The following is a 27,390-nucleotide window of genomic DNA, read 5'->3' as shown; positions in this document are numbered from 1 at the left end:
AGTTTAAACTGATATTTGCAGTTTTGATGCGGTTTTAGGTACGATATGAGTCGAAGAAGCCGATTTTGACTGGAATCTGTTTAAAATGACAAAGAAAAACCTATTATCAATTCAAGGAAGTGAATTTTTAAGTAGTTATCTGCAGTTTTAATGTAGATTTCTGTTCGCTAAGTTATGAAAATGCATGTTTTGGCTATAATCTTCCGTAAATCAAGGGCGAAAACCAATTATTTGTCCAAAAGAAGGTGTTTTAAGTATATATCTACATTTCTAAGGTAGATTTGGGTACAATAAGAGGCGAAAAAGCAGATTCTGACTAAGATTTTATCGAAATCGGCAACTATTTGACTCAGAATGGTTGCCTTACGTCGAAATCTAATAGTTTATTAAGGTTTTCGTTACTAAAATGCCCAAAGACGCTGATTTTGACTAGAATTTGAAAGATATTGACATGAATATATAACTGTTTGTATCAAAAAATGATAGTTTAAACTGATATTTGCAGTTTTGATGCGGTTTTAGGTACGATATGAGTTGAAGAAGCCGATTTTGACTGGAATCTGTTTAAAATGACAAAGAAAAACCTATTATCAATTCAAGGAAGTGAATTTTTAAGTAGTTATCTGCAGTTTTAATGTAGATTTCTGTTCGCTAAGTTATGAAAATGTTTTGGCTATAATCTTCCGTAAATCAAGGGCGAAAACCAATTATTAGTCCCAAAAGAAGGTGTTTTAAGTATATATCTGCATTTCTAAGGTAGATTTGGGTACAATAAGAGGCGAAAAAGAAGATTCTGACTAAGATTTTATCGAAATCGGCAACTATTTGACTCAGAAAGGTTGCCTTACGTCGAAATCTAATAGTTTATTAAGGTTTTCGTTACTAAAATGCCCAAAGACGCCGATTTTGACTAGAATTTGAAAGATATTGACATGAATATATAACTGTTTGTATCAAAAAATGATAGTTTAAACTGATATTTGCAGTTTTGATGCGGTTTTAGATACGATATGAGTCGAAGAAGCCGATTTTGACTGGAATCTGTTTAAAATGACAAAGAAAAACCTATTATCAATTCAAGGAAGTGAATTTTTAAGTAGTTATCTGCAGTTTTAATGTAGATTTCAGTTCGCTAAGTTATGAAAATGCATGTTTTGACTATAATCTTCCGTAAATCAAGGGCGAAAACCAATTATTTGTCCCAAAAGAAGGTGTTCTAAGTATATATCTGCATTTCTAAGGTAGATTTGGGTACAATAAGAGGCGAAAAAGCAGATTCTGACTAAGATTTTATCGAAATCGGCAACAATTTGACTCAGAATGGTTGCCTTACGTCGAAATCTAATAGTTTATTAAGGTTTTCGTTACTAAAATGCCCAAAGACGCCGATTTTGACTAGAATTTGAAAGATATTGACATGAATATATAACTGTTTGTATCAAAAAATGATAGTTTAAACTGATATTTGCAGTTTTGATGCGGTTTTAGGTACGATATGAGTCGAAGAAGCCGATTTTGACTGAAATCTGTTTAAAATGACAAAGAAAAACCTATTATCAATTCAAGGAAGTGAATTTTTAAGTAGTTATCTGCAGTTTTAATGTAGATTTCTGTTCGCTAAGTTATGAAAATGCATGTTTTGGCTATAATCTTCCGTAAATCAAGGGCGAAAACCAATTATTTGTCCAAAAGAAGGTGTTTTAAGTATATATCTACATTTCTAAGGTAGATTTGGGTACAATAAGAGGCGAAAAAGCAGATTCTGACTAAGATTTTATCGAAATCGGCAACTATTTGACTCAGAATGGATGCCTTACGTCGAAATCTAATAGTTTATTAAGGTTTTCGTTACTAAAATGCCCAAAGACGCTGATTTTGACTAGAATTTGAAAGATATTGACATGAATATATAACTGTTTGTATCAAAAAATGATAGTTTAAACTGATATTTGCAGTTTTGATGCGGTTTTAGGTACGATATGAGTTGAAGAAGCCGATTTTGACTGGAATCTGTTTAAAATGACAAAGAAAAACCTATTATCAATTCAAGGAAGTGAATTTTTAAGTAGTTATCTGCAGTTTTAATGTAGATTTCTGTTCGCTAAGTTATGAAAATGTTTTGGCTATAATCTTCCGTAAATCAAGGGCGAAAACCAATTATTAGTCCCAAAAGAAGGTGTTTTAAGTATATATCTGCATTTCTAAGGTAGATTTGGGTACAATAAGAGGCGAAAAAGAAGATTCTGACTAAGATTTTATCGAAATCGGCAACTATCTGACTCAGAATGGTTGCCTTACGTCGAAATCTAATAGTTTGTTAAGGTTTTCGTTACTAAAATGCCCAAAGACGCCGATTTTGACTAGAATTTGAAAGATATTGACATGAATATATAACTGTTTGTATCAAAAAATGATAGTTTAAACTGATATTTGCAGTTTTGATGCTGTTTTAGGTACGATATGAGTCGAAGAAGCCGATTTTGACTGGAATCTGTTTAAAATGACAAAGTAAAACCTATTATCAATTCAAGGAAGTGAATTTTTAAGTAGTTATCTGCAGTTTTAATGTAGATTTCTGTTCGCTAAGTTATGAAAATGCATGTTTTGGCTATAATCTTCCGTAAATCAAGGGCGAAAACCAATTATTTGCCCAAAAGAAGGTGTTTTAAGTATATATCTACATTTCTAAGGTAGATTTGGGTACAATAAGAGGCGAAAAAGCAGATTCTGACTAAGATTTTATCGAAATCGGCAACTATTTGACTCAGAATGGTTGCCTTACGTCGAAATCTAATAGTTTATTAAGGTTTTCGTTACTAAAATGCCCAAAGACGCCGATTTTGACTAGAATTTGAAAGATATTGACATGAATATATAACTGTTTGTATCAAAAAATGATAGTTGAAACTGATATTTGCAGTTTTGATGCGGTTTTAGGTACGATATGAGTCGAAGAAGCCGATTTTGACTGGAATCTGTTTAAAATGACAAAGAACAACCTATTATCAATTCAAGGAAGTGAATTTTTAAGTAGTTATCTGCAGTTTTAATGTAGATTTCAGTTCGCTAAGTTATGAAAATGCATGTTTTGGCTATAATCTTCCGTAAATCAAGGGCGAAAACCAATTATTTGTCCCAAAAGAAGGTGCTTTAAGTATATATCTGCATTTCTAAGGTAGATTTGGGTACAATAAGAGGCGAAAAAGCAGATTCTGACTAGGATTTTATCGAAATCGGCAACTATTTGACTCAGAAAGGTTGCCTTTCGTCGAAATCTAATAGTTTATTAATGTTTTCGTTACTAAAATGGCCAAAGACGCCGATTTTGACTAGAATTTGAAAGATATTGACATGAATATATAACTGTTTGTATCAAAAAATGATAGTTTAAACTGATATTTGCAGTTTTGATGCGGTTTTAGGTACGATATGAGTCGAAGAAGCCGATTTTGACTGGAATCTGTTTAAAATGAAAAGAAAAACCTATTATCAATTCAAGGAAGTGAATTTTTAAGTAGTTATCTGCAGTTTTAATGTAGATTTCAGTTCGCTAAGTTATGAAAATGCATGTTTTGGCTATAATCTTCCGTAAATCAAGGGCGAAAACCAATTATTAGTCCCAAAAGAAGGTGTTTTAAGTATATATCTGCATTTCTAAGGTAGATTTGGGTACAATAAGAGGCGAAAAAGCAGATTCTGACTAAGATTTTATCGAAATCGACAACTATTTGACTCAGAAAGGTTGCCTTACGTCGAAATCTAATAGTTTATTATGGTTTTCGTTACTAAAATGCCCAAAGACGCCGATTTTGACTAGAATTTGAAAGATATTGACATGATTATATAACTGTTTGTATCAAAAAATGATAGTTTAAACTGATATTTGCAGTTTTGATAAGGTTTTAGATACGATATGAATCGAAGAAGCCGATTTTGACTGGAATCTGCTTAAAATGACAAAGAAAAACCTATTATCAATTCAAGGAAGTGAATTTTTAAGCAGTTATCTGCAGTTTTAATGTAGATTTCAGTTCGCTAAGTTATGAAAATGCATGTTTTGGCAATAATCTTCCGTAAATCAAGGGCGAAAACCAATTATTTGTCCCAAAAGAAGGTGTTTTAAGTATATATCTACATTTCTAAGGTAGATTTGGGTACAATAAGAGGCGAAAAAGCAGATTCTGACTAAGATTTTATCGAAATCGGCAACTATTTGACTCAGAATGGTTGCCTTACGTCGAAATCTAATAGTCCATTAAGGTTTTCGTTACTAAAATGCCCAAAGACGCCGATTTTGACTAGAATTTGAAAGATATTGACATGAACATATAACTGTTTGTATCAAAAAATGATAGTTTAAACTGATATTTGCAGTTTTGATGCGGTTTTAGGTACGATATGAGTCGAAGAAGCCGATTTTGACTGGAATCTGTTTAAAATGACAAAGAACAACCTATTATCAATTCAAGGAAGTGAATTTTTAAGTAGTTATCTGCAGTTTTAATGTAGATTTCAGTTCGCTAAGTTATGAAAATGCATGTTTTGGCTATAATCTTCCGTAAATCAAGGGCGAAAACCAATTATTTGTCCCAAAAGAAGGTGTTCTAAGTATATATCTGCATTTCTAAGGTAGATTTGGGTACAATAAGAGGCGAAAAAGCAAATTCTGACTAAGATTTTATCGAAATCGGCAACTATTTGACTCAGAATGGTTGCCTTACGTCGAAATCTAATAGTTTATTAAGGTTTTCGTTACTAAAATGCCCAAAGACGCCGATTTTGACTAGAATTTGAAAGATATTGACATGAATATATAACTGTTTGTATCAAAAAATGATAGTTTAAACTGATATTTGCAGTATTGATGCGGTTTTAGGTACGATATGAGTCGAAGAAGCCGAATTTGACTGGAATCTGTTTAAAATGAAAAGAAAAACCTATTATCAATTCAAGGAAGTGAATTTTTAAGTAGTTATCTGCAGTTTTAATGTAGATTTCAGTTCGCTAAGTTATGAAAATGCATGTTTTGGCTATAATCTTCCGTAAATCAAGGGCGAAAACCAATTATTAGTCCCAAAAGAAGGTGTTTTAAGTATATATCTGCATTTCTAAGGTAGATTTGGGTACAATAAGAGGCGAAAAAGAAGATTCTGACTAAGATTTTATCGAAATCGGCAACTATTTGACTCAGAAAGGTTGCCTTACGTCGAAATCTAATAGTTTATTAAGGTTTTCGTTACTAAAATGCCCAAAGACGCCGATTTTGACTAGAATTTGAAAGATATTGACATGAATATATAACTGTTTGTATCAAAAAATGATAGTTTAAACTGATATTTGCAGTTTTGATGCGGTTTTAGGTACGATATGAGTCGAAGAAGCTGATTTTGACTGGAATCTGTTTAAAATGACAAAGAAAAACCTATTATCAATTCAAGGAAGTGAATTTTTAAGTAGTTATCTGCAGTTTTAATGTAGATTTCAGTTCGCTAAGTTATGAAAATGCATGTTTTGGCTATAATCTTCCGTAAATCAAGGGCGAAAACCAATTATTTGTCCCAAAAGAAGGTGTTTTAAGTATATATCTGCATTTCTAAGGTAGATTTGGGTACAATAAGAGGCGAAAAAGCAGATTCTGATTAGGATTTTATCGAAATCGGCAACTATTTGACTCAGAAAGGTTGCCTTACGTCGAAATCTAATAGTTTATTAAGGTTTTCGTTAGTAAAATGCCCAAAGACGCCGATTTTGACTAGAATTTGAAAGATATTGACATGAATATATAACTGTTTGTATCAAAAAATGATAGTTTAAACTGATATTTGCAGTTTTGATGCGGTTTTAGATACGATATGAGTCGAAGAAGCCGATTTTGACTGGAATCTGTTTAAAATGACAAAGAAAAACCTATTATCAATTCAAGGAAGTCAATTTTTAAGTAGTTATCTGCAGTTTTAATGTAGATTTCAGTTCGCTAAGTTATGAAAATGCATGTTTTGACTATAATCTTCCGTAAATCAAGGGCGAAAACCAATTATTTGTCCCAAAAGAAGGTGTTCTAAGTATATATCTGCATTTCTAAGGTAGATTTGGGTACAATAAGAGGCGAAAAAGCAGATTCTGACTAAGATTTTATCGAAATCGGCAACAATTTGACTCAGAATGGTTGCCTTACGTCGAAATCTAATAGTTTATTAAGGTTTTCGTTACTAAAATGCCCAAAGACGCCGATTTTGACTAGAATTTGAAAGATATTGACATGAATATATAACTGTTTGTATCAAAAAATGATAGTTTAAACTGATATTTGCAGTTTTGATGCGGTTTTAGGTACGATATGAGTCGAAGAAGCCGATTTTGACTGGAATCTGTTTAAAATGACAAAGAAAAACCTATTATCAATTCAAGGAAGTGAATTTTTAAGTAGTTATCTGCAGTTTTAATGTAGATTTCTGTTCGCTAAGTTATGAAAATGCATGTTTTGGCTATAATCTTCCGTAAATCAAGGGCGAAAACCAATTATTTGTCCAAAAGAAGGTGTTTTAAGTATATATCTACATTTCTAAGGTAGATTTGGGTACAATAAGAGGCGAAAAAGCAGATTCTGACTAAGATTTTATCGAAATCGGCAACTATTTGACTCAGAATGGTTGCCTTACGTCGAAATCTAATAGTTTATTAAGGTTTTCGTTACTAAAATGCCCAAAGACGCTGATTTTGACTAGAATTTGAAAGATATTGACATGAATATATAACTGTTTGTATCAAAAAATGATAGTTTAAACTGATATTTGCAGTTTTGATGCGGTTTTAGGTACGATATGAGTTGAAGAAGCCGATTTTGACTGGAATCTGTTTAAAATGACAAAGAAAAACCTATTATCAATTCAAGGAAGTGAATTTTTAAGTAGTTATCTGCAGTTTTAATGTAGATTTCTGTTCGCTAAGTTATGAAAATGTTTTGGCTATAATCTTCCGTAAATCAAGGGCGAAAACCAATTATTAGTCCCAAAAGAAGGTGTTTTAAGTATATATCTGCATTTCTAAGGTAGATTTGGGTACAATAAGAGGCGAAAAAGAAGATTCTGACTAAGATTTTATCGAAATCGGCAACTATTTGACTCAGAAAGGTTGCCTTACGTCGAAATCTAATAGTTTATTAAGGTTTTCGTTACTAAAATGCCCAAAGACGCCGATTTTGACTAGAATTTGAAAGATATTGACATGAATATATAACTGTTTGTATCAAAAAATGATAGTTTAAACTGATATTTGCAGTTTTGATGCGGTATTAGGTACGATATGAGTCGAAGAAGCCGATTTTGACTGGAATCTGTTTAAAATGACAAAGAAAAACCTATTATCAATTCAAGGAAGTGAATTTTTAAGTGGTTATCTGCAGTTTTAATGTAGATTTCTGTTCGCTAAGTTATGAAAATGCATGTTTTGGCTATAATCTTCCGTAAATCAAGGGCGAAAACCAATTATTTGTCCCAAAAGAAGGTGTTCTAAGTATATATCTGCATTTCTAAGGTAGATTTGGTTACAATAAGAGGCGAAAAAGCAGATTCTGACTAAGATTTTATCGAAATCGGCAACTATCTGACTCAGAATGGTTGCCTTACGTCGAAATCTAATGATTTGTTAAGGTTTTCGTTACTAAAATGCCCAAAGACGCCGATTTTGACTAGAATTTGAAAGATATTGACATGAATATATAACTGTTTGTATCAAAAAATGATAGTTTAAACTGATATTTGCAGTTTTGATGCGGTTTTAGATACGATATGAGTTGAAGAAGCCGATTTTGACTGGAATCTGTTTAAAATGACAAAGAAAAACCTATTATCAATTCAAGGAAGTGAATTTTTAAGTAGTTATCTGCAGTTTTAATGTAGATTTCTGTTCGCTAAGTTATGAAAATGTTTTGGCTATAATCTTCCGTAAATCAAGGGCGAAAACCAATTATTTGTCCAAAAGAAGGTGTTTTAAGTATATATCTGCATTTCTAAGGTAGATTTGGGTACAATAAGAGGCGAAAAAGAAGATTCTGACTAAGATTTTATCGAAATCGGCAACTATTTGACTCAGAATGGTTGCCTTTCGTCGAAATCTAATAGTTTATTAAGGTTTTCGTTACTAAAATGCCCAAAGACGCCGATTTTGACTAGAATTCGAAAGATATTGACATGAATATATAACTGTTTGTATCAAAAAATGATAGTTTAAACTGATATTTGCAGTTTTGATGCGGTATTAGGTACGATATGAGTCGAAGAAGCCGATTTTGACTGGAATCTGTTTAAAATGACAAAGAAAAACCTATTATCAATTCAAGGAAGTGAATTTTTAAGTAGTTATCTGCAGTTTTAATGTAGATTTCTGTTCGCTAAGTTATGAAAATGCATGTTTTGGCTATAATCTTCCGTAAATCAAGGGCGAAAACCAATTATTTGTCCCAAAAGAAGGTGTTCTAAGTATATATCTGCATTTCTAAGGTAGATTTGGTTACAATAAGAGGCGAAAAAGCAGATTCTGACTAAGATTTTATCGAAATCGGCAACTATCTGACTCAGAATGGTTGCCTTACGTCGAAATCTAATGATTTGTTAAGGTTTTCGTTACTAAAATGCCCAAAGACGCCGATTTTGACTAGAATTTGAAAGATATTGACATGAATATATAACTGTTTGTATCAAAAAATGATAGTTTAAACTGATATTTGCAGTTTTGATGCGGTTTTAGGTACGATATGAGTCGAAGAAGCCGATTTTGACTGGAATCTGTTTAAAATGACAAAGAAAAACCTATTATCAATTCAAGGAAGTGAATTTTTAAGTAGTTATCTGCAGTTTTAATGTAGATTTCTGTTCGCTAAGTTATGAAAATGCATGTTTTGGCTATAATCTTCCGTAAATCAAGGGCGAAAACCAATTATTTGTCCCAAAAGAAGGTGTTCTAAGTATATATCTGCATTTCTAAGGTAGATTTGGTTACAATAAGAGGCGAAAAAGCAGATTCTGACTAAGATTTTATCGAAATCGGCAACTATCTGACTCAGAATGGTTGCCTTACGTCGAAATCTAATAGTTTGTTAAGGTTTTCGTTACTAAAATGCCCAAAGACGCCGATTTTGACTAGAATTTGAAAGATATTGACATGAATATATAACTGTTTGTATCAAAAAATGATAGTTTAAACTGATATTTGCAGTTTTGATGCGGTTTTAGGTACGATATGAGTCGAAGAAGCCGATTTTGACTGGAATCTGTTCAAAATGACAAAGAAAAACCTATTATCAATTCAAGGAAGTGAATTTTTAAGTAGTTATCTGCAGTTTTAATGTAGATTTCTGTTCGCTAAGTTATGAAAATGCATGTTTTGGCTATAATCTTCCGTAAATCAAGGGCGAAAACCAATTATTTGTCCAAAAGAAGGTGTTTTAAGTATATATCTACATTTCTAAGGTAGATTTGGGTACAATAAGAGGCGAAAAAGCAGATTCTGACTAAGATTTTATCGAAATCGGCAACTATTTGACTGAGAATGGTTGCATTACGTCGAAATCTAATAGTTTATTAAGGTTTTCGTTACTAAAATGCCCAAAGACGCTGATTTTGACTTGAATTTGAAAGATATTGACATGAATATATAACTGTTTGTATCAAAAAATGATAGTTTAAACTGATATTTGCAGTTTTGTTGCGGTTTTAGGTACGATATGAGTCGAAGAAGCCGATTTTGACTGGAATCTGTTTAAAATGACAAAGAAAAACCTATTATCAATTCAAGGAAGTGAATTTTTAAGTAGTTATCTGCAGTTTTAATGTAGATTTCTGTTCGCTAAGTTATGAAAATGCATGTTTTGGCTATAATCTTCCGTAAATCAAGGGCGAAAACCAATTATTTGTCCCAAAAGAAGGTGTTTTAAGTATATATCTGCATTTCTAAGGTAGATTTGGGTACAATAAGAGGCGATAAAGCAGATTCTGACTAGGATTTTATCGAAATCGGCAACTATTTGACTCAGAAAGGTTGCCTTACGTCGAAATCTAATAGTTTATTAAGGTTTTCGTTACTAAAATGCCCAAAGACGCCGATTTTGACTAGATTTTGAAAGATATTGACATGAATATATAACTGTTTGTATCAAAAAATGATAGTTTAAACTGATATTTGCAGTTTTGATGCGGTTTTAGATACGATATGAGTCGAAGAAGCCGATTTTGACTGCCATCTGTTTAAAATGACAAAGAAAAACCTATTATCAATTCAAGGAAGTGAATTTTTAAGTAGTTATCTGCAGTTTTAATGTAGATTTCTGTTCGCTAAGTTATGAAAATGCATGTTTTGGCTATAATCTTCCGTAAATCAAGGGCGAAAACCAATTATTTGCCCAAAAGAAGGTGTTTTAAGTATATATCTACATTTCTAAGGTAGATTTGGGTACAATAAGAGGCGAAAAAGCAGATTCTGACTAAGATTTTATCGAAATCGGCAACTATTTGACTCAGAATGGTTGCCTTACGTCGAAATCTAATAGTTTATTAAGGTTTTCGTTACTAAAATGCCCAAAGACGCTGATTTTGACTAGAATTTGAAAGATATTGACATGAATATATAACTGTTTGTATCAAAAAATGATAGTTTAAACTGATATTTGCAGTTTTGATGCGGTTTTAGGTACGATATGAGTCGAAGAAGCCGATTTTGACTGGAATCTGTTTAAAATGACAAAGAAAAACCTATTATCAATTCAAGGAAGTGAATTTTTAAGTAGTTATCTGCAGTTTTGATGTAGATTTCTGTTCGCTAAGTTATGAAAATGCATGTTTTGGCAATAATCTTCCGTAAATCAAGGGCGAAAACCAATTATTTGTCCCAAAAGAAGGTGTTTTAAGTATATATCTACATTTCTAAGGTAGATTTGGTTACAATAAGAGGCGAAAAGGCAGATTCTGACTAAGATTTTATCGAAATCGGCAACTATTTGACTCAGAATGGTTGCCTTACGTCGAAATCTAATAGTTTATTAAGGTTTTCGTTACTAAAATGCCCAAAGACGCCGATTTTGACTAGAATTTGAAAGATATTGACATGAATATATAACTGTTTGTATCAAAAAATGATAGTTGAAACTGATATTTGCAGTTTTGATGCGGTTTTAGGTACGATATGAGTCGAAGAAGCCGATTTTGACTGGAATCTGTTTAAAATGACAAAGAACAACCTATTATCAATTCAAGGAAGTGAATTTTTAAGTAGTTATCTGCAGTTTTAATGTAGATTTCAGTTCGCTAAGTTATGAAAATGCATGTTTTGGCTATAATCTTCCGTAAATCAAGGGCGAAAACCAATTATTTGTCCCAAAAGAAGGTGCTTTAAGTATATATCTGCATTTCTAAGGTAGATTTGGGTACAATAAGAGGCGAAAAAGCAGATTCTGACTAGGATTTTATCGAAATCGGCAACTATTTGACTCAGAAAGGTTGCCTTTCGTCGAAATCTAATAGTTTATTAATGTTTTCGTTACTAAAATGGCCAAAGACGCCGATTTTGACTAGAATTTGAAAGATATTGACATGAATATATAACTGTTTGTATCAAAAAATGATAGTTTAAACTGATATTTGCAGTTTTGATGCGGTTTTAGGTACGATATGAGTCGAAGAAGCCGATTTTGACTGGAATCTGTTTAAAATGAAAAGAAAAACCTATTATCAATTCAAGGAAGTGAATTTTTAAGTAGTTATCTGCAGTTTTAATGTAGATTTCAGTTCGCTAAGTTATGAAAATGCATGTTTTGGCTATAATCTTCCGTAAATCAAGGGCGAAAACCAATTATTAGTCCCAAAAGAAGGTGTTTTAAGTATATATCTGCATTTCTAAGGTAGATTTGGGTACAATAAGAGGCGAAAAAGCAGATTCTGACTAAGATTTTATCGAAATCGACAACTATTTGACTCAGAAAGGTTGCCTTACGTCGAAATCTAATAGTTTATTAAGGTTTTCGTTACTAAAATGCCCAAAGACGCCGATTTTGACTAGAATTTGAAAGATATTGACATGATTATATAACTGTTTGTATCATAAAATGATAGTTTAAACTGATATTTGCAGTTTTGATAAGGTTTTAGATACGATATGAATCGAAGAAGCCGATTTTGACTGGAATCTGTTTAAAATGACAAAGAAAAACCTATTATCAATTCAAGAAAGTGAATTTTTAAGCAGTTATCTGCAGTTTTAATGTAGATTTCAGTTCGCTAAGTTATGAAAATGCATGTTTTGGCTATAATCTTCCGTAAATCAAGGGCGAAAACCAATTATTTGTCCCAAAAGAAGGTGTTTTAAATATATATCTACATTTCTAAGGTAGATTTGGGTACAATAAGAGGCGAAAAAGCAGATTCTGACTAAGATTTTATCGAAATCGGCAACTATTTGACTCAGAACGGTTGCCTTACGTCGAAATCTAATAGTTTATTAAGGTTTTCGTTACTAAAATGCCCAAAGACGCCGATTTTGACTAGAATTTGAAAGATATTGACATGAATATATAACTGTTTGTATCAAAAAATGATAGTTTAAACTGATATTTGCAGTTTTGATGCGGTTTTAGGTACGATATGAGTCGAAGAAGCCTGTTTTGACTGGAATCTGTTTAAAATGACAAAGAACAACCTATTATCAATTCAAGGAAGTGAATTTTTAAGTAGTTATCTGCAGTTTTAATGTAGATTTCAGTTCGCTAAGTTATGAAAATGCATGTTTTTTCTATAATCTTCCGTAAATCAAGGGCGAAAACCAATTATTTGTCCCAAAAGAAGGTGTTCTAAGTATATATCTGCATTTCTAAGGTAGATTTGGGTACAATAAGAGGCGAAAAAGCAGATTCTGACTAAGATTTTATCGAAATCGGCAACTATTTGACTCAGAATGGTTGCCTTACGTCGAAATCTAATAGTTTATTAAGGTTTTCGTTACTAAAATGCCCAAAGACGCCGATTTTGACTAGAATTTGAAAGATATTGACATGAATATATAACTGTTTGTATCAAAAAATGATAGTTTAAACTGATATTTGCAGTATTGATGCGGTTTTAGTTACGATATGAGTCGAAGAAGCCGATTTTGACTGGAATCTGTTTAAAATGAAAAGAAAAACCTATTATCAATTCAAGGAAGTGAATTTTTAAGTAGTTATCTGCAGTTTTAATGTAGATTTCAGTTCGCTAAGTTATGAAAATGCATGTTTTGGCTATAATCTTCCGTAAATCAAGGGCGAAAACCAATTATTAGTCCCAAAAGAAGGTGTTTTAAGTATATATCTGCATTTCTAAGGTAGATTTGGGTACAATAAGAGGCGAAAAAGCAGATTCTGACTAAGATTTTATCGAAATCGGCAACTATTTGACTCAGAAAGGTTGCCTTTCGTCGAAATCAAATAGTTTATTAATGTTTTCGTTACTAAAATGGCCAAAGACGCCGATTTTGACTAGAATTTGAAAGATATTGACATGAATATATAACTGTTTGTATCAAAAAATGATAGTTTAAACTGATATTTGCAGTTTTGATGCGGTTTTAGGTACGATATGAGTCGAAGAAGCCGATTTTGACTGGAATCTGTTTAAAATGAAAAGAAAAACCTATTATCAATTCAAGGAAGTGAATTTTTAAGTAGTTATCTGCAGTTTTAATGTAGATTTCAGTTCGCTAAGTTATGAAAATGCATGTTTTGGCTATAATCTTCCGTAAATCAAGGGCGAAAACCAATTATTAGTCCCAAAAGAAGGTGTTTTAAGTATATATCTGCATTTCTAAGGTAGATTTGGGTACAATAAGAGGCGAAAAAGCAGATTCTGACTAAGATTTTATCGAAATCGACAACTATTTGACTCAGAAAGGTTGCCTTACGTCGAAATCTAATAGTTTATTAAGGTTTTCGTTACTAAAATGCCCAAAGACGCCGATTTTGACTAGAATTTGAAAGATATTGACATGATTATATAACTGTTTGTATCATAAAATGATAGTTTAAACTGATATTTGCAGTTTTGATAAGGTTTTAGATACGATATGAATCGAAGAAGCCGATTTTGACTGGAATCTGTTTAAAATGACAAAGAAAAACCTATTATCAATTCAAGAAAGTGAATTTTTAAGCAGTTATCTGCAGTTTTAATGTAGATTTCAGTTCGCTAAGTTATGAAAATGCATGTTTTTTCTATAATCTTCCGTAAATCAAGGGCGAAAACCAATTATTTGTCCCAAAAGAAGGTGTTCTAAGTATATATCTGCATTTCTAAGGTAGATTTGGGTACAATAAGAGGCGAAAAAGCAGATTCTGACTAAGATTTTATCGAAATCGGCAACTATTTGACTCAGAATGGTTGCCTTACGTCGAAATCTAATAGTTTATTAAGGTTTTCGTTACTAAAATGCCCAAAGACGCCGATTTTGACTAGAATTTGAAAGATATTGACATGAATATATAACTGTTTGTATCAAAAAATGATAGTTTAAACTGATATTTGCAGTATTGATGCGGTTTTAGGTACGATATGAGTCGAAGAAGCCGATTTTGACTGGAATCTGTTTAAAATGAAAAGAAAAACCTATTATCAATTCAAGGAAGTGAATTTTTAAGTAGTTATCTGCAGTTTTAATGTAGATTTCAGTTCGCTAAGTTATGAAAATGCATGTTTTGGCTATAATCTTCCGTAAATCAAGGGCGAAAACCAATTATTAGTCCCAAAAGAAGGTGTTTTAAGTATATATCTGCATTTCTAAGGTAGATTTGGGTACAATAAGAGGCGAAAAAGCAGATTCTGACTAAGATTTTATCGAAATCGGCAACTATTTGACTCAGAATGGTTGCCTTACGTCGAAATCTAATAGTTTATTAAGGTTTTCGTTACTAAAATGCCCAAAGACGCCGATTTTGAGTAGAATTTGAAAGATATTGACATGAATATATAACTGTTTGTATCAAAAAATGATAGTTTAAACTGATATTTGCAGTTTTGATGCGGTTTTAGGTACGATATGAGTCGAAGAAGCCGATTTTGACTGGAATCTGTTTAAAATGACAAAGAACAACCTATTATCAATTCAAGGAAGTGAATTTTTAAGTAGTTATCTGCAGTTTTAATGTAGATTTCAGTTCGCTAAGTTATGAAAATGCATGTTTTGGCTATAATCTTCCGTAAATCAAGGGCGAAAACCAATTATTTGTCCCAAAAGAAGGTGTTTTAAGTATATATCTGCATTTCTAAGGTAGATTTGGGTACAATAAGAGGCGAAAAAGCAGATTCTGACTAGGATTTTATCGAAATCGGCAACTATTTGACTCAGAAAGGTTGCCTTACGTCGAAATCTAATAGTTTATTAAGGTTTTCGTTACTAAAATGCCCAAAGACGCCGATTTTGACTAGAATTTGAAAGATATTGACATGAATATATAACTGTTTGTATCAAAAAATGATAGTTTAAACTGATATTTGCAGTTTTGATGCGGTTTTAGATACGATATGAGTCGAAGAAGCCGATTTTGACTGGAATCTGTTTAAAATGACAAAGAAAAACCTATTATCAATTCAAGGAAGTGAATTTTTAAGTAGTTATCTGCAGTTTTAATGTAGATTTCAGTTCGCTAAGTTATGAAAATGCATGTTTTGGCTATAATCTTCCGTAAATCAAGGGCGAAAACCAATTATTAGTCCCAAAAGAAGGTGTTCTAAGTATATATCTGCATTTCTAAGGTAGATTTGGTTACAATAAGAGGCGAAAAAGCAGATTCTGACTAAGATTTTATCGAAATCGGCAACTATCTGACTCAGAATGGTTGCCTTACGTCGAAATCTAATAGTTTGTTAAGGTTTTCGTTACTAAAATGCCCAAAGACGCCGATTTTGACTAGAATTTGAAAGATATTGACATGAATATATAACTGTTTGTATCAAAAAATGATAGTTTAAACTGATATTTGCAGTTTTGATGCTGTTTTAGGTACGATATGAGTCGAAGAAGCCGATTTTGACTGGAATCTGTTTAAAATGACAAAGAAAAACCTATTATCAATTCAAGGAAGTGAATTTTTAAGTAGTTATCTGCAGTTTTAATGTAGATTTCTGTTCGCTAAGTTATGAAAATGCATGTTTTGGCTATAATCTTCCGTAAATCAAGGGAGAAAACCAATTATTTGCCCAAAAGAAGGTGTTTTAAGTATATATCTACATTTCTAAGGTAGATTTGGGTACAATAAGAGGCGAAAAAGCAGATTCTGACTAAGATTTTATCGAAATCGGCAACTATTTGACTCAGAATGGTTGCCTTACGTCGAAATCTAATAGTTTATTAAGGTTTTCGTTACTAAAATGCCCAAAGACGCCGATTTTGACTAGAATTTGAAAGATATTGACATGAATATATAACTGTTTGTATCAAAAAATGATAGTTGAAACTGATAGTTGCAGTTTTGATGCGGTTTTAGGTACGATATGAGTCGAAGAAGCCGATTTTGACTGGAATCTGTTTAAAATGACAAAGAACAACCTATTATCAATTCAAGGAAGTGAATTTTTAAGTAGTTATCTGCAGTTTTAATGTAGATTTCAGTTCGCTAAGTTATGAAAATGCATGTTTTGGCTATAATCTTCCGTAAATCAAGGGCGAAAACCAATTATTTGTCCCAAAAGAAGGTGCTTTAAGTATATATCTGCATTTCTAAGGTAGATTTGGGTACAATAAGAGGCGAAAAAGCAGATTCTGACTAGGATTTTATCGAAATCGGCAACTATTTGACTCAGAAAGGTTGCCTTTCGTCGAAATCTAATAGTTTATTAATGTTTTCGTTACTAAAATGGCCAAAGACGCCGATTTTGACTAGAATTTGAAAGATATTGACATGAATATATAACTGTTTGTATCAAAAAATGATAGTTTAAACTGATATTTGCAGTTTTGATGCGGTTTTAGGTACGATATGAGTCGAAGAAGCCGATTTTGACTGGAATCTGTTTAAAATGAAAAGAAAAACCTATTATCAATTCAAGGAAGTGAATTTTTAAGTAGTTATCTGCAGTTTTAATGTAGATTTCAGTTCGCTAAGTTATGAAAATGCATGTTTTGGCTATAATCTTCCGTAAATCAAGGGCGAAAACCAATTATTAGTCCCAAAAGAAGGTGTTTTAAGTATATATCTGCATTTCTAAGGTAGATTTGGGTACAATAAGAGGCGAAAAAGCAGATTCTGACTAAGATTTTATCGAAATCGACAACTATTTGACTCAGAATGGTTGCCTTACGTCGAAATCTAATAGTCCATTAAGGTTTTCGTTACTAAAATGCCCAAAGACGCCGATTTTGACTAGAATTTGAAAGATATTGACATGAACATATAACTGTTTGTATCAAAAAATGATAGTTTAAACTGATATTTGCAGTTTTGATGCGGTTTTAGGTACGATATGAGTCGAAGAAGCCGATTTTGACTGGAATCTGTTTAAAATGACAAAGAACAACCTATTATCAATTCAAGGAAGTGAATTTTTAAGTAGTTATCTGCAGTTTTAATGTAGATTTCAGTTCGCTAAGTTATGAAAATGCATGTTTTGGCTATAATCTTCCGTAAATCAAGGGCGAAAACCAATTATTTGTCCCAAAAGAAGGTGTTCTAAGTATATATCTGCATTTCTAAGGTAGATTTGGGTACAATAAGAGGCGAAAAAGCAGATTCTGACTAAGATTTTATCGAAATCGGCAACTATTTGACTCAGAATGGTTGCCTTACGTCGAAATCTAATAGTTTATTAAGGTTTTCGTTACTAAAATGCCCAAAGACGCCGATTTTGACTAGAATTTGAAAGATATTGACATGAATATATAACTGTTTGTATCAAAAAATCATAGTTTAAACTGATATTTGCAGTATTGATGCGGTTTTAGGTACGATATGAGTCGAAGAAGCCGATTTTGACTGGAATCTGTTTAAAATGAAAAGAAAAACCTATTATCAATTCAAGGAAGTGAATTTTTAAGTAGTTATCTGCAGTTTTAATGTAGATTTCAGTTCGCTAAGTTATGAAAATGCATGTTTTGGCTATAATCTTCCGTAAATCAAGGGCGAAAACCAATTATTAGTCCCAAAAGAAGGTGTTTTAAGTATATATCTGCATTTCTAAGGTAGATTTGGGTACAATAAGAGGCGAAAAAGAAGATTCTGACTAAGATTTTATCGAAATCGGCAACTATTTGACTCAGAAAGGTTGCCTTACGTCGAAATCTAATAGTTTATTAAGGTTTTCGTTACTAAAATGCCCATAAACGCCGATTTTGACTAGAATTTGAAAGATATTGACATGAATATATAACTGTTTGTATCAAAAAATGATAGTTTAAACTGATATTTGCAGTTTTGATGCGGTTTTAGGTACGATATGAGTCGAAGAAGCTGATTTTGACTGGAATCTGTTTAAAATGACAAAGAAAAACCTATTATCAATTCAAGGAAGTGAATTTTTAAGTAGTTATCTGCAGTTTTAATGTAGATTTCTGTTCGCTAAGTTATGAAAATGCATGTTTTGGCTATAATCTTCCGTAAATCAAGGGCGAAAACCAATTATTTGTCCCAAAAGAAGGTGTTTTAAGTATATATCTACATTTCTAAGGTAGATTTGGGTACAATAAGAGGCGAAAAAGCAGATTCTGACTAAGATTTTATCGAAATCGGCAACTATTTGACTCAGAATGGTTGCCTTACGTCGAAATCTAATAGTTTATTAAGGTTTTCGTTACTAAAATGCCCAAAGACGCCGATTTTGACTAGAATTTGAAAGATATTGACATGAATATATAACTGTTTGTATCAAAAAATGATAGTTTAAACTGATATTTGCAGTTTTGATGCGGTTTTAGGTACGATATGAGTCGAAGAAGCCGATTTTGACTGGAATCTGTTTAAAATGACAAAGAACAACCTATTATCAATTCAAGGAAGTGAATTTTTAAGTAGTTATCTGCAGTTTTAATGTAGATTTCAGTTCGCTAAGTTATGAAAATGCATGTTTTGGCTATAATCTTCCGTAAATCAAGGGCGAAAATCAATTATTTGTCCCAAAAGAAGGTGTTTTAAGTATATATCTGCATTTCTAAGGTAGATTTGGGTACAATAAGAGGCGAAAAAGCAGATTCTGACTAGGATTTTATCGAAATCGGCAACTATTTGACTCAGAAAGGTTGCCTTACGTCGAAATCTAATAGTTTATTAAGGTTTTCGTTACTAAAATGCCCAAAGACGCCGATTTTGACTAGAATTTGAAAGATATTGACATGAATATATAACTGTTTATATCAAAAAATGATAGTTTAAACTGATATTTGCAGTTTTGATGCGGTTTTAGGTACGATATGAGTCGAAGAAGCTGATTTTGACTGGAATCTGTTTAAAATGACAAAGAAAAACCTATTATCAATTCAAGGAAGTGAATTTTTAAGTAGTTATCTGCAGTTTTAATGTAGATTTCTGTTCGCTAAGTTATGAAAATGCATGTTTTGGCTATAATCTTCTGTAAATCAAGGGCGAAAACCAATTATTTGTCCCAAAAGAAGGTGTTTTAAGTATATATCTACATTTCTAAGGTAGATTTGGGTACAATAAGAGGCGAAAAAGCAGATTCTGACTAAGATTTTATCGAAATCGGCAACTATTTGACTCAGAATGGTTGCCTTACGTCGAAATCTAATAGTTTATTAAGGTTTTCGTTACTAAAATGCCCAAAGACGCCGATTTTGACTAGAATTTGAAAGATATTGACATGAATATATAACTGTTTGTATCAAAAAATGATAGTTTAAACTGATATTTGCAGTTTTGATGCGGTTTTAGGTACGATATGAGTCGAAGAAGCCGATTTTGACTGGAATCTGTTTAAAATGACAAAGAACAACCTATTATCAATTCAAGGAAGTGAATTTTTAAGTAGTTATCTGCAGTTTTAATGTAGATTTCAGTTCGCGAAGTTATGAAAATGCATGTTTTGGCTATAATCTTCCGTAAATCAAGGGCGAAAACCAATTATTTGTCCCAAAAGAAGGTGTTTTAAGTATATATCTGCATTTCTAAGGTAGATTTGGGTACAATAAGAGGCGAAAAAGCAGATTCTGACTAGGATTTTATCGAAATCGGCAACTATTTGACTCAGAAAGGTTGCCTTACGTCGAAATCTAATAGTTTATTAAGGTTTTCGTTAGTAAAATGCCCAAAGACGCCGATTTTGACTAGAATTTGAAAGATATTGACATGAATATATAACTGTTTGTATCAAAAAATGATAGTTTAAACTGATATTTGCAGTTTTGATGCGGTTTTAGATACGATATGAGTCGAAGAAGCCGATTTTGACTGGAATCTGTTTAAAATGACAAAGAAAAACCTATTATCAATTCAAGGAAGTGAATTTTTAAGTAGTTATCTGCAGTTTTAATGTAGATTTCAGTTGGCTAAGTTATGAAAATGCATGTTTTGACTATAATCTTCCGTAAATCAAGGGCGAAAACCAATTATTTGTCCCAAAAGAAGGTGTTCTAAGTATATATCTGCATTTCTAAGGTAGATTTGGGTACAATAAGAGGCGAAAAAGCAGATTCTGACTAAGATTTTATCGAAATCGGCAACTATTTGACTCAGAATGGTTGCCTTACGTCGAAATCTAATAGTTTATTAAGGTTTTCGTTACTAAAATGCCCAAAGACGCCGATTTTGACTAGAATTTGAAAGATATTGACATGAATATATAACTGTTTGTATCAAAAAATGATAGTTTAAACTGATATTTGCAGTTTTGATGCGGTTTTAGGTACGATATGAGTCGAAGAAGCCGATTTTGACTGGAATCTGTTTAAAATGACAAAGAAAAACCTATTATCAATTCAAGGAAGTGAATTTTTAAGTAGTTATCTGCAGTTTTAATGTAGATTTCTGTTCGCTAAGTTATGAAAATGCATGTTTTGGCTATAATCTTCCGTAAATCAAGGGCGAAAACCAATTATTTGTCCCAAAAGAAGGTGTTTTAAGTATATATCTACATTTCTATGGTAGATTTGGGTACAATAAGAGGCGAAAAAGCAGATTCTGACTAAGATTTTATCGAAATCGGCAACTATTTGACTCAGAATGGTTGCCTTTCGTCGAAATCTAATAGTTTATTAAGGTTTTCGTTACTAAAATGCCCAAAGACGCCGATTTTGACTAGAATTTGAAAGATATTGACATGAATATATAACTGTTTGTATCAAAAAATGATAGTTTAAACTGATATTTGCAGTTTTGATGCGGTATTAGGTACGATATGAGTCGAAGAAGCCGATTTTGACTGGAATCTGTTTAAAATGATAAAGAACAACCTATTATCAATTCAAGGAAGTGAATTTTTAAGTAGTTATCTGCAGTTTTAATGTAGATTTCAGTTCGCTAAGTTATGAAAATGCATGTTTTGGCTATAATCTTCCGTAAATCAAGGGCGAAAACCAATTATTTGTCCCAAAAGAAGGTGTTTTAAGTATATATCTGCATTTCTAAGGTTGTACGATATGAGTCGAAGAAGCCGATTTTGACTGGAATCTGTTTAAAATGACAAAGAAAAACCTATTATTAATTCAAGGAAGTGAATTTTTAAGTAGTTATCTGCAGTTTTAATGTAGATTTCAGTTCGCTAAGTTATGAAAATGCATGTTTTGACTATAATCTTCCGTAAATCAAGGGCGAAAACCAATTATTTGTCCCAAAAGAAGGTGTTCTAAGTATATATCTGCATTTCTAAGGTAGATTTGGGTACAATAAGAGGCGAAAAAGCAGATTCTGACTAAGATTTTATCGAAATCGGCAACTATTTGACTCAGAATGGTTGCCTTACGTCGAAATCTAATAGTTTATTAAGGTTTTCGTTACTAAAATGCCCAAAGACGCCGATTTTGACTAGAATTTGAAAGATATTGACATGAATATATAACTGTTTGTATCAAAAAATGATAGTTTAAACTGATATTTGCAGTTTTGATGCGGTTTTAGGTACGATATGAGTCGAAGAAGCCGATTTTGACTGGAATCTGTTTAAAATGACAAAGAAAAACCTATTATCAATTCAAGGAACTGAATTTTTAAGTAGTTATCTGCAGTTTTAATGTAGATTTCTGTTCGCTAAGTTATGAAAATGCATGTTTTGGCTATAATCTTCCATAAATCAAGGGAGAAAACCAATTATTTGTCCCAAAAGAAGGTGTTCTAAGTATATATCTGCATTTCTAAGGTAGATTTGGTTACAATAAGAGGCGAAAAAGCAGATTCTGACTAAGATTTTATCGAAATCGGCAACTATCTGACTCAGAATGGTTGCCTTACGTCGAAATCTAATAGTTTGTTAAGGTTTTCGTTACTAAAATGCCCAAAGACGCCGATTTTGACTAGAATTTGAAAGATATTGACATGAATATATAACTGTTTGTATCAAAAAATGATAGTTTAAACTGATATTTGCAGTTTTGATGCGGTTTTAGGTACGATATGAGTCGAAGAAGCCGATTTTGACTGGAATCTGTTCAAAATGACAAAGAAAAACCTATTATCAATTCAAGGAAATGAATTTTTAAGTAGTTATCTGCAGTTTTAATGAAGATTTCTGTTCGCTAAGTTATGAAAATGCATGTTTTGGCTATAATCTTCCGTAAATCAAGGGCGAAAACCAATTATTTGTCCCAAAAGAAGGTGTTTTAAGTATATATCTGCATTTCTAAGGTTGTACGATATGAGTCGAAGAAGCCGATTTTGACTGGAATCTGTTTAAAATGACAAAGAAAAACCTATTATTAATTCAAGGAAGTGAATTTTTAAGTAGTTATCTGCAGTTTTAATGTAGATTTCAGTTCGCTAAGTTATGAAAATGCATGTTTTGACTATAATCTTCCGTAAATCAAGGGCGAAAACCAATTATTTGTCCCAAAAGAAGGTGTTCTAAGTATATATCTGCATTTCTAAGGTAGATTTGGGTACAATAAGAGGCGAAAAAGCAGATTCTGACTAAGATTTTATCGAAATCGGCAACTATTTGACTCAGAATGGTTGCCTTACGTCGAAATCTAATAGTTTATTAAGGTTTTCGTTACTAAAATGCCCAAAGACGCCGATTTTGACTAGAATTTGAAAGATATTGACATGAATATATAACTGTTTGTATCAAAAAATGATAGTTTAAACTGATATTTGCAGTTTTGATGCGGTTTTAGGTACGATATGAGTCGAAGAAGCCGATTTTGACTGGAATCTGTTTAAAATGACAAAGAAAAACCTATTATCAATTCAAGGAACTGAATTTTTAAGTAGTTATCTGCAGTTTTAATGTAGATTTCTGTTCGCTAAGTTATGAAAATGCATGTTTTGGCTATAATCTTCCATAAATCAAGGGAGAAAACCAATTATTTGTCCCAAAAGAAGGTGTTCTAAGTATATATCTGCATTTCTAAGGTAGATTTGGTTACAATAAGAGGCGAAAAAGCAGATTCTGACTAAGATTTTATCGAAATCGGCAACTATCTGACTCAGAATGGTTGCCTTACGTCGAAATCTAATAGTTTGTTAAGGTTTTCGTTACTAAAATGCCCAAAGACGCCGATTTTGACTAGAATTTGAAAGATATTGACATGAATATATAACTGTTTGTATCAAAAAATGATAGTTTAAACTGATATTTGCAGTTTTGATGCGGTTTTAGGTACGATATGAGTCGAAGAAGCCGATTTTGACTGGAATCTGTTCAAAATGACAAAGAAAAACCTATTATCAATTCAAGGAAATGAATTTTTAAGTAGTTATCTGCAGTTTTAATGAAGATTTCTGTTCGCTAAGTTATGAAAATGCATGTTTTGGCTATAATCTTCCGTAAATCAAGGGCGAAAACCAATTATTTGTCCAAAAGAAGGTGTTTTAAGTATATATCTACATTTCTAAGGTAGATTTGGGTACAATAAGAGGCGAAAAAGCAGATTCTGACTAAGATTTTATCGAAATCGGCAACTATTTGACTCAGAATGGTTGCCTTACGTCGAAATCTAATAGTTTATTAAGGTTTTCGTTACTAAAATGCCCAAAGACGCTGATTTTGACTAGAATTTGAAAGATATTGACATGAATATATAACTGTTTGTATCAAAAAATGATAGTTTAAACTGATATTTGCAGTTTTGTTGCGGTTTTAGTTACGATATGAGTCGAAGAAGCCGATTTTGACTGGAATCTGTTTAAAATGACAAAGAAAAACCTATTATCAATTCAAGGAAGTGAATTTTTAAGTAGTTATCTGCAGTTTTAATGTAGATTTCTGTTCGCTAAGTTATGAAAATGCATGTTTTGGCTATAATCTTCCGTAAATCAAGGGCGAAAACCAATTATTTGTCCCAAAAGAAGGTGTTTTAAGTATATATCTGCATTTCTAAGGTAGATTTGGGTACAATAAGAGGCGATAAAGCAGATTCTGACTAGGATTTTATCGAAATCGGCAACTATTTGACTCAGAAAGGTTGCCTTACGTCGAAATCTAATAGTTTATTAAGGTTTTCGTTACTAAAATGCCCAAAGACGCCGATTTTGACTAGAATTTGAAAGATATTGACATGAATATATAACTGTTTGTATCAAAAAATGATAGTTTAAACTGATATTTGCAGTTTTGATGCGGTTTTAGATACGATATGAGTCGAAGAAGCCGATTTTGACTGCCATCTGTTTAAAATGACAAAGAAAAACCTATTATCAATTCAAGGAAGTGAATTTTTAAGTAGTTATCTGCAGTTTTAATGTAGATTTCAGTTCGCTAAGTTATGAAAATGCATGTTTTGACTATAATCTTCCGTAAATCAAGGGCGAAAACCAATTATTTGTCCCAAAAGAAGGTGTTCTAAGTATATATCTGCATTTCTAAGGTAGATTTGGGTACAATAAGAGGCGAAAAAGCAGATTCTGACTAAGATTTTATCGAAATCGGCAACTATTTGACTCAGAATGGTTGCCTTACGTCGAAATCTAATAGTTTATTAAGGTTTTCGTTACTAAAATGCCCAAAGACGCTGATTTTGACTAGAATTTGAAAGATATTGACATGAATATATAACTGTTTGTATCAAAAAATGATAGTTTAAACTGATATTTGCAGTTTTGTTGCGGTTTTAGTTACGATATGAGTCGAAGAAGCCGATTTTGACTGGAATCTGTTTAAAATGACAAAGAAAAACCTATTATCAATTCAAGGAAGTGAATTTTTAAGTAGTTATCTGCAGTTTTAATGTAGATTTCTGTTCGCTAAGTTATGAAAATGCATGTTTTGGCTATAATCTTCCGTAAATCAAGGGCGAAAACCAATTATTTGTCCCAAAAGAAGGTGTTTTAAGTATATATCTGCATTTCTAAGGTAGATTTGGGTACAATAAGAGGCGATAAAGCAGATTCTGACTAGGATTTTATCGAAATCGGCAACTATTTGACTCAGAAAGGTTGCCTTACGTCGAAATCTAATAGTTTATTAAGGTTTTCGTTACTAAAATGCCCAAAGACGCCGATTTTGACTAGAATTTGAAAGATATTGACATGAATATATAACTGTTTGTATCAAAAAATGATAGTTTAAACTGATATTTGCAGTTTTGATGCGGTTTTAGATACGATATGAGTCGAAGAAGCCGATTTTGACTGCCATCTGTTTAAAATGACAAAGAAAAACCTATTATCAATTCAAGGAAGTGAATTTTTAAGTAGTTATCTGCAGTTTTAATGTAGATTTCAGTTCGCTAAGTTATGAAAATGCATGTTTTGACTATAATCTTCCGTAAATCAAGGGCGAAAACCAATTATTTGTCCCAAAAGAAGGTGTTCTAAGTATATATCTGCATTTCTAAGGTAGATTTGGGTACAATAAGAGGCGAAAAAGCAGATTCTGACTAAGATTTTATCGAAATCGGCAACTATTTGACTCAGAATGGTTGCCTTACGTCGAAATCTAATAGTTTATTAAGGTTTTCGTTACTAAAATGCCCAAAGACGCCGATTTTGACTAGAATTTGAAAGATATTGACATGAATATATAACTGTTTGTATCAAAAAATGATAGTTTAAACTGATATTTGCAGTTTTGATGCGGTTTTAGGTACGATATGAGTCGAAGAAGCCGATTTTGACTGGAATCTGTTTAAAATGACAAAGAAAAACCTATTATCAATTCAAGGAAGTGAATTTTTAAGTAGTTATCTGCAGTTTTAATGTAGATTTCTGTTCGCTAAGTTATGAAAATGCATGTTTTGGCTATAATCTTCCGTAAATCAAGGGCGAAAACCAATTATTTGTCCCAAAAGAAGGTGTTTTAAATATATATCTACATTTCTAAGGTAGATTTGGGTACAATAAGAGGCGAAAAAGCAGATTCTGACTAAGATTTTATCGAAATCGGCAACTATTTGACTCAGAATGGTTGCCTTACGTCGAAATCTAATAGTTTATTAAGGTTTTCGTTACTAAAATGCCCAAAGACGCCGATTTTGACTAGAATTTGAAAGATATTGACATGAATATATAACTGTTTGTATCAAAAAATGATAGTTTAAACTGATATTTGCAGTTTTGATGCGGTTTTAGGTACGATATGAGTCGAAGAAGCTGATTTTGACTGGAATCTGTTTAAAATGACAAAGAAAAACCTATTATCAATTCAAGGAAGTGAATTTTTAAGTAGTTATCTGCAGTTTTAATGTAGATTTCTGTTCGTTAAGTTATGAAAATGCATGTTTTGGCTATAATCTTCCGTAAATCAAGGGCGAAAACCAATTATTTGTCCCAAAGAAGGTGTTTTAAGTATATATCTACATTTCTAAGGTAGATTTGGGTACAATAAGAGGCGAAAAAGCAGATTCTGACTAAGATTTTATCGAAATCGGCAACTATTTGACTCAGAATGGTTGCCTTACGTCGAAATCTAATAGTTTATTAAGGTTTTCGTTACTAAAATGCCCAAAGACGCCGATTTTGACTAGAATTTGAAAGATATTGACATGAATATATAACTGTTTGTATCAAAAAATGATAGTTTAAACTGATATTTGCAGTTTTGATGCGGTTTTAGGTACGATATGAGTCGAAGAAGCCGATTTTGACTGGAATCTGTTTAAAATGACAAAGAACAACCTATTATCAATTCAAGGAAGTGAATTTTTAAGTAGTTATCTGCAGTTTTAATGTAGATTTCAGTTCGCTAAGTTATGAAAATGCATGTTTTGGCTATAATCTTCCGTAAATCAAGGGCGAAAACCAATTATTTGTCCCAAAAGAAGGTGTTTTAAGAATATATCTGC

The sequence above is a fragment of the Cylas formicarius genome, unplaced genomic scaffold (assembly GCF_029955315.1).
Source record: "Cylas formicarius isolate icCylForm1 unplaced genomic scaffold, icCylForm1.1 PGA_scaffold_3__17_contigs__length_32017465, whole genome shotgun sequence".
Taxonomy (NCBI): domain Eukaryota; kingdom Metazoa; phylum Arthropoda; class Insecta; order Coleoptera; family Brentidae; genus Cylas; species Cylas formicarius.
Note: the sequence above shows the minus strand (reverse complement) of the source record.